At 44.3% G+C, this 15,781-nt stretch overlaps 1 long non-coding RNA gene across 2 annotated transcripts; it reads right to left on the bottom strand.

The window, feature by feature from the left end:
* Positions 1-1,482: 1,482 nt before the first annotated feature.
* LOC147607510 (uncharacterized) lies at positions 1,483-14,217 on the bottom strand. Of its 2 annotated transcripts, none has more exons than XR_015264699.1 (2): positions 13,674-14,113; positions 1,483-1,863 (listed from the first exon to the last, which is right to left on the bottom strand). It is a non-coding gene; the product is annotated as an uncharacterized LOC147607510 (long non-coding RNA). The 2 variants fall into 2 exon arrangements; XR_015264698.1 differs by lacking the exon at positions 1,483-1,863 and adding an exon at positions 12,858-13,380 and having other exon boundaries at positions 13,674-14,217.
* Between the last annotated feature and the right edge of the window lie 1,564 nt (positions 14,218-15,781).

Below are 15,781 nucleotides of genomic sequence, written 5' to 3'. Positions count from 1 at the left end.
TATATAAGAGCAGCAAGCCAAGGGCATAAAACATCTTGCAACCTGTGAGCTCAAGGGTCAGCCCAAACATGAAGAGGCAATTGACCCTTGAATATCAGCCATATGTTCATCATCTGAAGGAGAGTACAGAAGGCTGTCCATCCAAATTGTAACCCTAAAATGCAGCTCATCAAGAAGGTCATCTCTAGAGAAAATCACACAGCACATAAGTGGCCTACAGTAGCCAAAAAATGCAGCATACAGGCTGCAAGAGAGCTGCAGCGACAGGGTATATAAAGTGAGAAAACATAGCCCTAAAGATGCCCCGAATCAGCCCCAAAACAGAGGTTCCATTCAGCCCAAAACAGTCCCCAAGGTGTCTCTGTTCACTGTTTAGTGGACAGCCAGTAAGTCAATCTTGTACTTCATTTACATCTTGCAATACATAAGAAATACACCTAGTAACAGGTGGGGGGGGCTTAAGAGGGTGATTCGGACCCAATTGGGTGTGCTGTGTGCTCTCTCTCTCTCCCCTTTATTATTTCTACAAATTTCAGCAAGCACTTTAAGCAATCTCTTCTGTATTCCATTGAAAGAATACTTCCATATAAGTCACATATCACAAGATTATAGATGCTTGGGACTATACCTACACGAGTTAAGGCACCACAGAGACAAACTACTGAGGCAGCAGCCCGAGAGGCGGAATACCACACAGACAACTATCACTGACTTCTTTGGCCCCTACCAAAGAGCCCTGGCTGACATTCAGCCTATACGAGGCTCATCTCAGGACACATGAACCAGGACAGAGCTCGACATCCCCATGAAAAGATGGCACCACGCACTAGGAGAGCCCTCTGAGAGAGACCACAGTCTCTCCAGGAGCCAAACACCTCCACTCCCTGCAACCCAGACCCTCCACTCGCCAGCTCAAGAACTAGAAGTTGCTCCAATGATATAGAGAGCAAGTCCCACAGGTGGTGGATACTGAGGCCAGATACATGGTTCATGAAGAGGACAACACGTTATGGGTTCAGACACATGAACTTCTGCTGCCTCCTTTATTGTACACACAGGGTCTATGCGGCGCATTGGCCCTATCCATCCTTCGGCAGCTAGTCTTTTACTTTTTTCATGTTGTCTTGACATCCAGTTTACTCATGCATCACGTGTAACAGCTTTTTGATCTCATGGACCTTCAGGTCTTTCGTAGACGTCAATAACATCTTTCTTTCTTTTTCTCTCTCAAAAAAGGGCAAGAGAAACTCTTATTCTTTTTACATAATTATAAGGGAGTAGATAAATGCCACAAACACAACAGCACACAAGTATGACCACATGTGGGGCAACCGCTTGACATTTAAAATATAATAACCAAGGACAAACATCGTGAAACCAAACACCCACACAAAAAAATCCTTTGCAACCCAAACGAGGAAGTAATCCTGAGGAAATAGAACTGACAAATTGATCAAAAGTTTATTAGTGTAAAGGTTATCCTTTCCTTGATTGCATGTGCTTCATCCATAACAGTTAAGACCATGTGAAAATCCCCTCAATGGATTTGTCAGTGGTCTCCAGTCATTCCTTAATTTACTTCAGGGCTACAAGCGAAATGGATAAGCCTCACAGTCCTCTTATGAGCAACAGTGCATGTCTTCATAGCAAGTACATGAACTACAGCGCATTGATTATAAAGCTGCCTGGATTTCTTGAAACCCATGCACTAAGGCTCTTCAAAAAGTTAGCCCACCTTCTTCGACCTAGGTTTTTAAGATACCTTATTCCCAAAACAAATACAGTATCAAGTCATACAGTCCCAGCTTTACCAGATTCACTCCTTTGACATGAGCTGCACTCCATTGTGATTTCTTTTATGTGCTGTTCAGAAAAATAAAACATCACACAATGCATTTAGGATGGCAAACCACCATATTAGATCCAAAACATCACAAGAATGTGCATTCACAGCTGCACCACAATTGCAAACTATTAGTCATGCACTCAATTCTTCTGCAAAAGCAGCACACTGTAATAAAGCATCTACTTTATTCATGCAGCCACCATTGTACTTTTAATACTGCTTTAATACTGGCAGCTGTTACAGATGCCTTGAAGAGGCGCTAAGGGACAGAGGAATCCCCAAATGTATTTCTGGTGCAAGTAGATCGCCTGGTCCGAACGGAGGGTGAGTCAGTAAAGAGTTTTAAGGTGCACGTTAGTGTGGGGAAAGTATGAGGTGTGCCACTGTTACTGCACGGGTGGTGATTGTTGGGGCTGGGGATGCCAAAAGCAAAGGCTAGGAGTGAGCCAGCAAGGGTACCAGCAATTGTGCATGGGTGGTGATTGTTGGAGCTCAGGACGCCGCAGCAGAGGTTAGGAGTGAGCCAGCAAAAAAGGCTACCAGCAACCATTGTGCACACCAACAGACAAGCATCTCAAGCTAAATAAATATCCTGCAGATCTTGAGCCTTGTTTGAAGCAGAAGGTATCAAGAAAGGATACCCTCAGACGTATGCACAGGCTTTGCAAGTAGCATTCGCCAAAGGGAAGAAGATTGCACTAGAAGCAGAATCCATGATGCATACACTTGAAACTCTGGCATTGGCAGGTGGTCCACCTGTTGTGAATAATGCAGCATCTATGCCATCCACAAGTGCAAGCCAATTAGAGAAGAATGTGGAAAATATAATGGCTTGAGTTCACCAAGCTTAAGTGCAAACATCGTCAAATGCCACAAATGGAGCCAAAACTTTTGAGGGATCATAACAGCATTACTTGTTTTGAATGTCATGAAAAGAGGCATTGGCAATATCATTGCCCGTGACTGGTAGGAAAAGGGGATAAAGATAGGTGTCTGTTCTCAATGGATGTTGATCAGGAGACAAATAATTGGAATCTCAAAAGTCAAAGTATATGTTGGGAAGCATGTGCATGAGAAGTATGAAGAAAAAGAAGTCTTCTAAGAGGAATACGTCAGTTCTACACGAAGTTCTGAGATCGAGGTACCCACGAAGTCGTTTGGCTAGACAAAGAGTTCTTTCAAGAGTAACCCCCAGTTGTTGGCGGACTACTTGGAAGTCATGAACCTACCGCCAAGCTAAGCAGGAGGGAATGTCAAATGCACTCTGCACTGTAGTACATGGTGACAAGATGGCTCATCATCATCAGTGCAACGTTGTACACTGTTAGAACCCTTTAGGATGATATTTGTCGTACGCCGTGACCCCATTGTAATCCTCACTCCAGGATATGTCACACACGAGCTACATAGGTCATCCCCCAACCTTAGACAATCAGTCAATCAATCGAAGTCCCTTAACCCACTTGGAGAGAATCATTCATGCATATAGAAGTCACAGAAGCCTTAGGATCTGCATCAATTCATTGTTGCATTTTGCATATCATCCATCCCATAGGCACATAAGACCACATAGACCATGGCAAAAGCATCAGAATATTATTCAGTATTATTCCAATATTTTTTTCCATATTTTTTAGTATTTATTTATCATTTTACTGCATTTATCACATCGTTTCTAGTCATGTTGCATTTATGATGCAGTCGGCCAGCTCTGTAGCTAGCCGACCAGCATCAAAGCCCATGTAAATAGCATCACTTCATTCATTCATTCATTCATCACCAATCAGCCACAAGCCTTCAAGCGCTTCATCCTTCAGCACAAGAAGCATAAACGCTTGGACCATTCAGCACATCATCAAAACACAGCATCAATCAGCATTCAGCCCCTTCAGAGTTCAGCGTTTTCAGCATCCATACACTCATTTTTTTTGCTACAGCCCTTACAGTGAAGGTAAAACGCATTCATACATTCATTCACAGCAATCATTCACAGCCTAGAACCAGACACAAACAGCCCATATCCCAGCCTCAGATTTGCAGCCTTCCTACATCCATTGGGAAGAGTGCATAGGCTTGAGATCGGTCATTATTGGTGCTTCTACAGCCGTGTACAGTTCAGCCGGACTCTTGGTCCTCCGAGATCTTGTGTTTGGCTTATCGTCATTCTCTCCGAGATCTTGTGTTTGGCTTATCGTTCGAGACCCAATCTGGTGTACAATTTCTCTCTCTAAATCTCTTAAAGTTTAAAGTCATAAAAGTGGATTGCTAAACTCACGAAACTCAGGATACAGAAGGCGGTGTGAGACTTGTGTGTCAGGATCCTTAATTACGAATACTTCCGCTGCATGTTACATTGGTCAAATTGCGTTTCGGCACGACCACCAACTTCAGCATCATGTCTACAGAGGAGAGTACGCGTCAGCAAGAAGACGTCTCCCCCGAAGGAGACCTTGCTCTTCCACCTACCACAGATACCATAGCTCCACTCTGAGCTCAGAAGCAGCTTCTCATGGAGTGTCTCCAACTCTTGGAGGCAACAACAACAAAACCCACACATCCAGTTACCCCCGACTTCATCACTCACTCTCTTCTTCCAGATGGAAGAGCAACGACGAGAGGATGAGGCCAGACGGCGGGAAGAAAAAGAAGATAGATGGGACTATGAGGAAGCCCAATGCAAGATCGACAAAGACCAGCATCAAGCTGAACTCGCCGCTCGAGAGCACCAACAAGAGCTCGATTGAGAGCACATGTTACTCGAACACCAAAGGGAAAAGGAGGCCATACATCTGAGGTATCAACACCTCTCTTCAATTTCCCAGCCATTAGGTAAACCAGCCAACAACCCGCGACATCGACTACCGTCATCCGAACTCGACCAAATTTTAGTAAGTATAATGGTAAGTGTGATCATTTAGTAATTAATCAATTCATTCATCAATTTAATGTTCATTTTCCATTAGCTAGAATAACAGATCCTCAGGATAGAGTCCACGAAGCGGCTCCCCACCTTACGAGTGAGGCAATCACTTGGTGACAGCATTAGTCTAGTCTTCATACAAACCAAACCACAGGTGTCCCAGCTTTTAGCTGAGATACATTTGTCCATGACCTAAAAACCAGATTTCTTCCTCCAAAATATTACACCAACCTGGCAGATGAGTTCTATGGACTCAGACAGAACATGTCACCCATGCTTAAGTTTTCCGGCAAGGTTACAACTTTAGCACAAGAATTAGGGTTATCTGAGCAGGCCAAGATGGATCAATTCATTCGTGGATTAGATCCTAATATCCAGTTCACAGTTCGTAACTTTGAACCCAGTACATATGATCGGGCTTTGACTCTGGCTCAAAATGAAGAAATGAAGATGAACATAGGCAAGCCTAAGCAGTCGCCGTCGCAGTCTAGTACCAAACCCTAGCAGCAGCAATCTGTTGCACAGCCAGGGAAAGGTAATGCATCTTCTAAAGATGCTACGAAGGACGGCAGTAATAGCTCTAGTTCAAGAGGTAAGAAGAATAAAGAATCCAAGCCTAAGAAAACCCTTGAGAAAAAGGCTGAAACAAGCATCACTAGAGGTTATCTTCCTCCAGAGGAGCAAAGGAAATACGAGTCAAAAAACAGATGTTTTTTCTGTCATACCATCGGGCATGGTAAGAAGGATTGCCAAAAATGGCAAGCGAAGCAAGCCTCCAAAGTATCTTCTGCCACAATTGCCACAGCATCTCCTGCTCCTCCAGCCCCACCTACTACCACTAGCGCAGTTCGGCTTTTGCCTTCTATGCATGCTATGCCATCCGTGGTATTTAATGCTAAGCAGGAGGGTGAGAGCAATGCTACACAAAAAAGCCTCATCTGAGCTTATGGCTCTGCCAAGGGCCGATAGTTTGTGGTCCTATTTGACATGGGAAGTTCTGAGAGCACCATCTCTCCCCAGTTAGCTAACAAAATGAGCTGCACATTAGTGCCATATCATTTGGATGTAGACGGGTTCACACCTAGTCTCCATCTACCTACTAGTGTGAAACTCAGGTATGCATGATCGGCTGCTATGCCAATGGACCTACTGGAAATCGTGAAACCCCGCACATCAGGTATCAATGAAGGAGATCCCATCAAGTAGTCCACTGTGCTCGCTCCCCCTTTAGAGTTCCAGTGTGTGAGAGCATTTGATCCTTGCCATCTCAATAAGCCATTGTATATGACCAACCCATGTGCACTCCCGAGTGTGAGAAAATGCCTGCCATAATCTGTAATCTCCCCCTCATCCTGTGCTGATCTCTACAACCCTACATCCTCTGCCGTGATCTCCTGGTACATAGCCTCTTGAGTATCATACAACTCTGTCTGCTCTGTGCCTGTACGTGCATTAAAGTCTCCCAATAGTAATATGTCTCCCATGCTGGCAAACCTCATGATATCATCATATAGTGGTATATAGGGCGACTCTCCTGATGGTGCAAACCTGGAGTGGGCTGGGGGAAAGTAGCATACCGCCACATATAGCTCGCGGAGCCCCCCTCTGCATATTCGGACCCACATGTACCTCGCATCTGCATTTCAATGTACCACATGTATTTTGTCACGAAGCTCTCCCTAGAAAGTATTGCCACTCCTCCAGATCCTCTGGTACCTCCCACTGTGCGTGGCTGAGGGCGGAAAACCGATTCCCATCTATAACCCCGGACGTCAGGAAGCCTCTTGTTTGTGCACTGATGGGTCTCAATATCACTGTGTCTGAAAGTATCCTCAAAGTATCCTGCATCTGTTCTAAGGGCTCCGTTGCAATTCCACACCGTGAATCGCAAGGTCTCATAGGCCGCGCACCGTCGAGCGGGCCTCCTCTCCGTAATGATGACCCGGCCATCTCTGTATACCGCCCATTTCCCCTCTTTCCTTGCCTCAAGCACACGCGGCATGTGTTCCTTCCGGTGTGCTATCTGTGCCGGTGTATGGCCCTCATCCAAATAAATCTTTTCCCCCTTAAGGGCCATCCTTTTGGAGAGGAAGGCCTTCTTCTTCTCCAAGTCACCAAACCTGATGATCAATATCTTCGCCCTGGTTTCATCTCTACCTACTCGCCATGCTCCGGTAATGGGTACATCAGTGGCTCCAATTTTTGTTGCAAGAGCTTGTGCATCCTCTTGGGGATTTCCCTTATCTTCCCACCCAACTACACGTACATGTAAGGCACGTGCCCGTCTCTTGGTTTCCTCTTCCAATGTAGCATTCATCACCTCTACTTTATTGACCGGTGTATCCTTCTGTTTTTTTACTACTTCAATCCATGGGTTGACTTCCTCAATTTGTTTCTTTGTGGCAGTGGCAATTTCAGCCCATGAATGCATTTCCTTCTCACCTGCAGCCACTTTTGCCTTACATGATTCCGAAGTGTTTTGCATTTCTGTGATGTCTTTTTCGCGGTCAGCCATACATGTCTTCAAAGTGCCTTCATACGATGCAACTGTTGTGCCAATCTCTCGGAGCATGTCATCCTTCCATAGCTACATCTCTTTTTTCATTTCCGTGTGCATCAAGGCTTGGGCTAATTCCATTTCAACCCGTACTTGGGCTTGCATTTCTCCCTTCAATTGGACATATATCTCTTCCTTCAGCGTTTCGTATATCACTTTCCTTTGGGCATGCATCTGCTCGGTCCATTCCTTTTCAAGCTTTTGTCGCATTGTGTTCATCTCTGTCCTTATGTGAAGCTATAGCTCCTCATAAAGGGCCTCATCTCGTCGGGCCATCTTCGTAAACCTTTGTGAGCCAGGGGACATGATTCCTTCCCTCAGTCTTTTGCGGTAGGCATTTGGTGCCTTCCTAGGGGTGTGAAAGGTTGTCTCACCATCCTGTTCCCCCTCTAGTGGTTGAGACATGTTTTCCCCTACTAGTTGCTACCTTGGGGGCCTGAGCAAGGGTGGGTGGGAAAAGGGAGGCAGATGTTGTACCTTCTGCCTGACTGTACCTCCTGCACCTTACTGTTTGCACCTGCGCAACCTCCTTCTGCCCGACTGTACCTCTTGCACCTTATTGTTTGCACCTGCGCAGCCTGCCAATAGGCCTCAAGCCGTCCCTTCTGCGCTTTCTGCAACTAGAGAGAGAGAGAGAGAGAGAGAGAGAGAGAGAGAGAGAGAAAGAAAGAAAGAAAGAAAGATTTTATTAACGTCTTCCAAAAGACCAAACTCGGCCTATGAGACAAATCGGAGTACCTGTATGGGGTATCCTCTATCATCCCAACAAAATGAAAAAGTACTGAATAAAAAAGCTGAATCTGGGTGTGCAGGGGATGGAGCTCTATTACTAGGAGAATGCAAAGCTATATGCATGGAGTATACAATCATGACATGCAACCTAGCTAGCTCCATCCTGTACCATACTGGGGGTATAAAATGGTATACAAGAGAGAGAGAGAGAGGCAAAGGGCCTAGCGGAAAGGCAGACGGGCCAGCATAGCGAGCCAGCCCAAGCAGGAGAGAGGGCGGCGAGCAGGGGCGAAGGCGGGGGGGAGAGAGAGAGAGAGAGAGAGAGAGAGAGAGAGATTAAGCGTCTACTAAAGACCCAATGGGCCTATGAGACCAAAGTGGTACAATAATGTCCATGGCATAGCTCATCATGGAATGGAAAATAAAACAGAATGAAAACATAAATATAGCTATCTCACTGGGGTGACACAAAACTGTCCATGGAAACTCGTCATGGAAAACTAAGAACATAAAAACATGGGAGCAACATCAGCTCCGAGTACATGGTATACCACTCTCCAAAATGTCAAGCATGGGGTTGACGAGTATGGCCGAGAGGTCTCCCTCAGCTATGTCACGTGGAAAGGTAGCTCGATGGCGGTGGAGCATGTCTTGGATCTAGAGCTAATGAGAGAAAGAAAGATATATTAATGTCTGTGAAAGGCCAAAGTGGCCTATGAGACCAAAACATAGTACATAGCTGATGGTGTCTCATCAAAAGTAAAGACAAAAAGGACTAAAAAAGCCCTAAAACAGTCCTAAACAGCTATGAAAGGAAAATACTCCTATTGAGGTACAACAAAAGTGTATAATATCTACAACTAGCATAAGACTAGTGTAATCTGCTCATCTCAGTATCTCTCTCATGGGGTGCTGTAAGATAGAGAAACTAAAGTGGCGGGGAAGTCGTCTCCTGTGGTGGGTGATGATGGCTCTAATCCACCGGTGATGAAGCGGCCGTGGACGAGGTCCTGGTAAGCGTGGGCATCTAGCTCAACAAAGTGCTATGGCTCTGTCAAGGGTGACTCCTCCCGAAGGACGTCTATGGGACAACTGGCTCGCCGAGGGGGTAGTGGAGGTCCTGGTCGTATCTGCCAGGGTGGTCCTGGCCCTGAAAAAATCTGTCATGGCTCGCTGGCGGGGACCGGGGTGGATCCTGGTATGCTGTTCTGGCTCGTAGGAGAGCCTCTCGATGGCGTCTGAACTCCAATAAGAAAAGCCCCAAACACCTCTGATCCTCAAACTCCATCACATGTCGTAATGGTCCAAAACCCTCTCGGAAGAGACACCAATATCTCCCTCGTATCTCATAGTACACAGTACATCGGCATATGTAGTGCTCCTCTGACTCCACTTCCTGGTGACATAGCTAACAAATGCGGTCTTCTAGCTTCATCCCCTCAAATTTTACCCTCAGTTGATGTGATGAAGTGCGGATCTGTCCAATGGCGCTGCGAATGCCATGTGAGAGATGGGTGTCCATGTATGTAGACCGTGTCACAAAGCCATCTGGGGAGAGATGTAGAAAATGGTCCCGATAGTGGGCCATCTTCGTGCCTAGTGGTAGGGGGGGTTGAGGACCATGTCCTTTTTGCATCTAGCCTCACGATGTCCATCCTGATCACCCTATTCTACTCAGGGTGACTAAGGTCCAAGAAGGGGCAATCTAGGCTGTAATCAAATGGAGGGAGTGCATCAATCGTCATGCCATGTAATCTTAGCCAGGTACACATCTGGGTGTACCAACATCATGTATCGCCGTCTGTTGCTAACTCCCTAGAAGAGATAAGTGCTAGGTGTGGGTATCTCTGTCTGGGGAGCTCCCATATCCTCTGCAAAAATGTCACTGACTGGAACAGGGCTTCGGTAACCACTGGTGCGGCTCCTATCTCTGCTCTAACAATCTCATGAGGTATCGATGGTGTGCGATGAGAGAGAGAGAGAGAGAGTTGAACTGAGAACACGAAACGGCGTGTCAAAAACGGTGTTTCAAGGTTTCATGAAACGCGTTTCGCGTTTCATCACTTCAAGGTTTCAGCCGAGCTGAAATGCATTTCATGGTGACCATGCGGCATATGACAAATATTCCTAGAAAGGGTATTAATGATATACAATGGTACATTGAATGCTGAGCCAGTGTGTCACATAGCACCATAGTGCAGGGTGCATGTGACACTTGCATTACTTGTGTAACATGCACGGAAGTATTTGTAATTAAGGATCCTATCACACAAGTCTCACACTGCCTTCTGTATCCTAAGTTTTGCGAGTTTAGCAATCCACTTTTATGACTTCAAACTTTAATAGATTTAGAGAGAGAGAGTCTTCTTCAATGTCATTGGGTCAGCATATGGTTTAGCCTACGTTCGGTCTTCCTCGTCCTTGCGTTTCACAATCCACAGTCATCATCATTGTACAAAGTTCTCCAAAGTAATACAAGAAAATACTCCTTGCAAGGGGGGCCCTTGAGCGGGTAATTGGGACCCAAACTGGTGTCGTCTCCCTCAACCCTTCTTGCTTACGTAAAGTGGATTGCATAAACTCACGGGTTTAAAGAAGGCTTTGTTGCATGTTACAACGGTCAACCTATTGCATGTGACATTGGTATCAGAGGTGCACGTTGTGACCCAACTTAGCTACCCAAAAGTGAGCATCCCGTGGATGGTAGAACTACAGTCAAGAAAAACCACCTAGGCCTCCACAATGTCAGGAGAGAATTCTTCAGAAACCTTCAATGAAGACATTCAAGGAGAGATCAACAAACAAGATTCCACCAAAGAAACTCTTCCGCACTTCAGTTGACGACTTCATCCAAGTAATTTTGGAGCAAAACAAATTGCTCACGCTCGAAATTGAGGCTAAAGAAGAAGCAAAAGTCTGAAAAAGAAAAAGAAAGAGCAAAAAAAGACAGAGGAACTTGAAAAGCCGACGACGGAGTCAAAGAAGATGAAAAGCCTCAAGAACTTTCAGAGCTTGAAAGATTGTTCCTATGTTGTTCATCATCTTGTCTCTTCCTCTCTCTCTAGTCGTGAGCTGAACCCTTCAATCCTCCCCCTCTCTCTCTCTCTCTCGGGTGTAACAATTCCCCAATTAACTCTTGTATTAATCATGCTGATAATCCTATGTTGTTCGTCATCTTGTCTCTTCTTCTCTCTAGTCGTGCCTCACCCTCTCAATGTGCAGGACCTGCAGCTGAACCCTTCAATCCTCTCCCTCTCTCTCTCTTGGGTGTAACAATTGGTATCAGAGCACCACTACGTATCTCTCCATCTCCATCTATGTTGCATGCAAGGCATCTGTGCACCTACTGGTTGTGGCTGGCCGTCAGTGCATTGTGAGAAGAGTCGGCCTTGTGTGCCAAGAGAAGCGACAACTCTGCCCTCTTTGCCCCATCTGTGCATGCCGTGGCCCACCTCAGGATGTCTAGAGCACATGTTGCTGTTGCTGACATCTTCAACTTTGGTGGGTTCATGACGGCTGAAGAACGCCTTGATGGCCCCAACTACTCACTCTGGAGCTTTATGCTGAAAAGCTCGCTCATTGCCCAAGGAATATGGGAGATTGTCACAAGGCAAGAGCCTCGTCCTAAGGCACCAGCTCCAACCACCTCAGCAATTCCGATTCCGGCAGGAAGGGGGCACAAACGGTGGCCCAAGTGCTGTCAAGAACTCCAGCACCACCACTTGGACCCACTGAAGATCAAAGAAGATGGGATGCCCGTGATGCTCAAGCAATGGAAATAATCTCGTTATCAGTCAAGCGATCCATCATCCCTCACATTTGATCTTGAAGCTCTACAAGGGCCGCATGGACTATCCTTGAGAATCGCTGAAAAGCTCGCTCATTGCCCAAGGAATATGGGAGGCAAGAGCCTCATCCTAAGACACCAGCTCCAACCACCTTAGCAATTCCGATTCCGGCAGGAAGGGGGGCACAAACGGTGGCCCAAGTGCTGTCAAGAACTCCAGCACCACCAATATGGAAACACCTTAATGATGATTAATGCAAATCTCTCCCTTAAAAAGATGGGAATAAACTAGTGATTCTTGGAGGTTGCAAATCATGTACCAAATCAACAAAGGGGATTTGCAAAATAATCATATGGCATGAAATAGCAACTCCCTAATGAAGGTTTGAATCCTCAATGATCAAAAATACCCAAGGTAATTAGCACTAATGGCTTGCAAATGACAATTCATGAAAAATGAAGAAAGCTTTGATTCTCACCCTCCAATAGTTGAAACCCTTCAAGATTTGATGTGTGTATAGAGCTTTGACCCAATAAAACACTGTCTGGCAGAATTTTGCTAATTGTTGAAGATGGCACCAATTTTTGCATTTTCCTGCATAGTTCTATGGCGACTGTTGCAGTAGCGATTTTCCTTGATTTTCATGAGATAGAACAAGCCCCCTTAGATTCTTATCGAGCTATGGAAGGGCTACATTTTGATCCAAAAAGTTTTGAATCTGGTTATTAAGTATGGAGGGAGATATTATCAAAACACTGAAAACTTTTTTGAAGAGAGGGGAAGAAGAGGTTCATGCTTAAACATGGCTTAGTGAAGAGGTTAATGATGAGATGAAGGAGGCTAATGGGAGATGCCTAGTGTTTGATAGCTAGCTATGGTTAAGATGAGGCTATGGAGACTTAGGGTTTGATGAACCCAGGGTTAGGATGAACAAGGCTCTAAGCAAGATAGAAAACCTTATTATGATTAGCACTAAATGAGAGCAACACACATAAGAGCAAAGAGAGTGAACACGAAAGAGTGAGGCAACAATAATTTTTGTCCATTAGTGGAGGAAGCCTTTTATAGGCACCAAAACGTACATCAAAAGTACTCCCATGTTGGATATTATCTTATGTCAGAATCTGTGATCCAGAGCACACTACATGTGATGTATAATTGTTTGCTTATTTCTAACAGTCCATATTATCAAATGCTGCCGTGGAAAAGTTGAGAAACTGTTTCCATGGCCATGCATTCATTTATATCTCCCGAAACAAATATGTTTCCATCCCACAACGTCTTGTTCTAACTCAATAAAGGGGTAATCTCCATCAAGCACATTATAGGAAAAAGAATCCTTGCAGCCTGCAAAGGAAAAATGCATACCCTTTTTTACCATTGAAACTTTTGAGCTGAGATTTCTTATAATCATGCCCGAAGCACCAACATTTCCTCTTCCTAGTTCTTTTCATGGCCACCATGGGAGAGTGCACTGCATTGATGGGGTGCCAACAAATCCTTTGTACATTGTACACTCTCATAGCCTCTTTCTTTCCTGTATTCGAGGCTCACAAATCAGATAGTTGATATGTCTTGTTATACCAGCCCACCTCTTGGCAGGAATGATGCATGTGACACTCTAAGTCCAGATTGAAGTGGGAGAGAATAAGCACCAGCATTTGTGAGATTGGCAGCATCAAAGGAATTTGGGACATCACTCAGAATGATCCGGAGACGCATACAGGACCTTAAAATAGTTCTTTGATTACACTCAAATCCTTGAACTGGCAACCTATACAACTCTCTCTCTCTCTCACACAATGAAACACTAACGACAGGAAAACTCACCGTGATGGGTTCTCGGAAAGCTTCGTAGGTGGAGAAGAGCAAGTAGACTTAAAGGCTTCGACGTGCTGCCTGCACTTGGTCGCGTCTCCCTGATGATCCTCCAAGCATTTCTTAAGCGCCTCGACCTGGCAAAGCGAGAGCTTCTTCTGAGTCTGCTGCGGCTTCATCTCCACAGCCTAGCTTAACCTACAAATCGCCTGAAGCTCCAAGTGTTAAGTAAACGTCAATTGTGCATGCCTGATAGTCTACAATATGGCACAAAAAAAATCCTTTTTTTTTGGCATTTCCATTAAATAAATTCTAGGATTTTTTCAAAAGCAAAAGTGTTTTTCGAGTTATTGAAAGTCGATTTCTATTTTACATCCGATATCATTTCTATTCAAGGGAACTTCTTAGCTTCCTCTCTAACATGCGGTCTGTGGTCTTCCTACGTGTCATTGCATGCCTCTCTCTCTCTGCTCTAGTCTCTCTCTTTGTGGATGGCATGCTTCTCCCTCACGCTCTCTACCCACGGATTTTCTCTCTCTCTCTCTCTCTCTCTCTCTCTCTCTCTCTCTCTCTCTCTCATAATCATGATCTAGTCTCTCTCTTTGTGGATGGCATGCTTCTCCCTCACGCTCTCTACCCACGGATTCTCTCTCTCTCTCTCTCTCTCTCTCTCTCTCTCTCTCTCTCTCTCATAATCATGATCATGATCTGTCTGGCTTTCTGGGATTTGGCCAAGGTACAGCTTCTGCACAGGGAATAGGTGAGAGTCGGCGATTCCCCACTCCCGCCCATCCACTTCGGGAGTGAGTGCTGGTACTCTGCCCCCGACAGTTTCTCCTGCTTAGCCAGTTATCGGGCGACGTCTTGCGTGAGAGAGAGAGAGAGAGAGAGGGTGAGAGGATGCCAAGTGGAGAGGGGGGGAGAGAGAGAGAGAGAGAGTGAGAGGCGTGTGCAAGACTTAACCAAGGGAGGGAGGTGTGCGGGACGAGAGAGAGAGAGGGGGAGAAGAGAAAGAGAGGGGGACGCGTATAGGGAGAGAGAAGGGGGTGTAATGCCACGTGAGTAGCATTAATGAATATGCATACATTAAATATACAAGTATACAAGTGTGTTACTGCAGCATAAAGTTTTTGCTTGTATGCATATGTGCTTACATATGTGTGTGCGTATGTGTATGCATTTATACATATGTATATATGTGCAAGTGTATGTGAGTGAATGCATGTGCGTGTGTGTTTTTATGTGTGGTGTGCTTGTATATTCATGTGTGCACATGTGCATGTGTATGCATGTGCGCATGTGCGTGCATGTGTGTATGCATGTGTGCATGTGTGTATGCATGTGCGCATGTGTGTGCATGTGTCTATGTGCGACTCTCTCAAATAGACGCATATCTCTGTGTCTCTCTCTCACATGCATTCTCTTTATGTCTTTGTCACGTATATAGGCACAACCCTTTCTCACACACATAGAATCTCTCTCTCTCTCTCTCTCTCTCTCTCTCTCTCTCTCTCACACACACACACCCTCCACACGTACATATGTGGTTGTGTGTATGCGTACATATGTGTGTGAATGTGTTTATATATAATATTATTAATCTAATACTATTATATATTTCTTATATATATATATATATATATATATATATTAATTTTTATATCATTATTATAATATATTTACTATATGCGTGTGTGTGTGTCTTTAATTTTCTTATTTAAATTTATGTATTATATATACATTAACATTATATTATAATGTATTAATATAGATTTAATATATACATTTATATAATATCTTTACTCATTTTATGTTTATATATTGTTATTATATATATTTGTATTCTATATATTTTATACTTATATATTATATATATAAGTATTCTATATATATATACTTATATATATATATATATATATATATATTGTTATTATATATATTTGTATTCTATATATTTTATACTTGTATATTATATATATTTATAGTTTTGTATTATATTATTCTAGTCAATTTTGAAGGGTGTCTCCAAGGTGAGAAATAAAAAAGTCTAAATGTAAGGCTAATTGCAAATTATTAATTCTTTCTAATAAGGTCGATTCACCTCTTTAGAGAAGTGTTAA

Source organism: Cibotium barometz, chromosome 55 (assembly GCF_041138505.1).
Source record: "Cibotium barometz isolate CiBa-2024 chromosome 55, ASM4113850v1, whole genome shotgun sequence".
NCBI classification, from domain to species: domain Eukaryota; kingdom Viridiplantae; phylum Streptophyta; class Polypodiopsida; order Cyatheales; family Cibotiaceae; genus Cibotium; species Cibotium barometz.
Note: the sequence above shows the minus strand (reverse complement) of the source record. Positions and strands in the feature narration are given on the sequence as shown.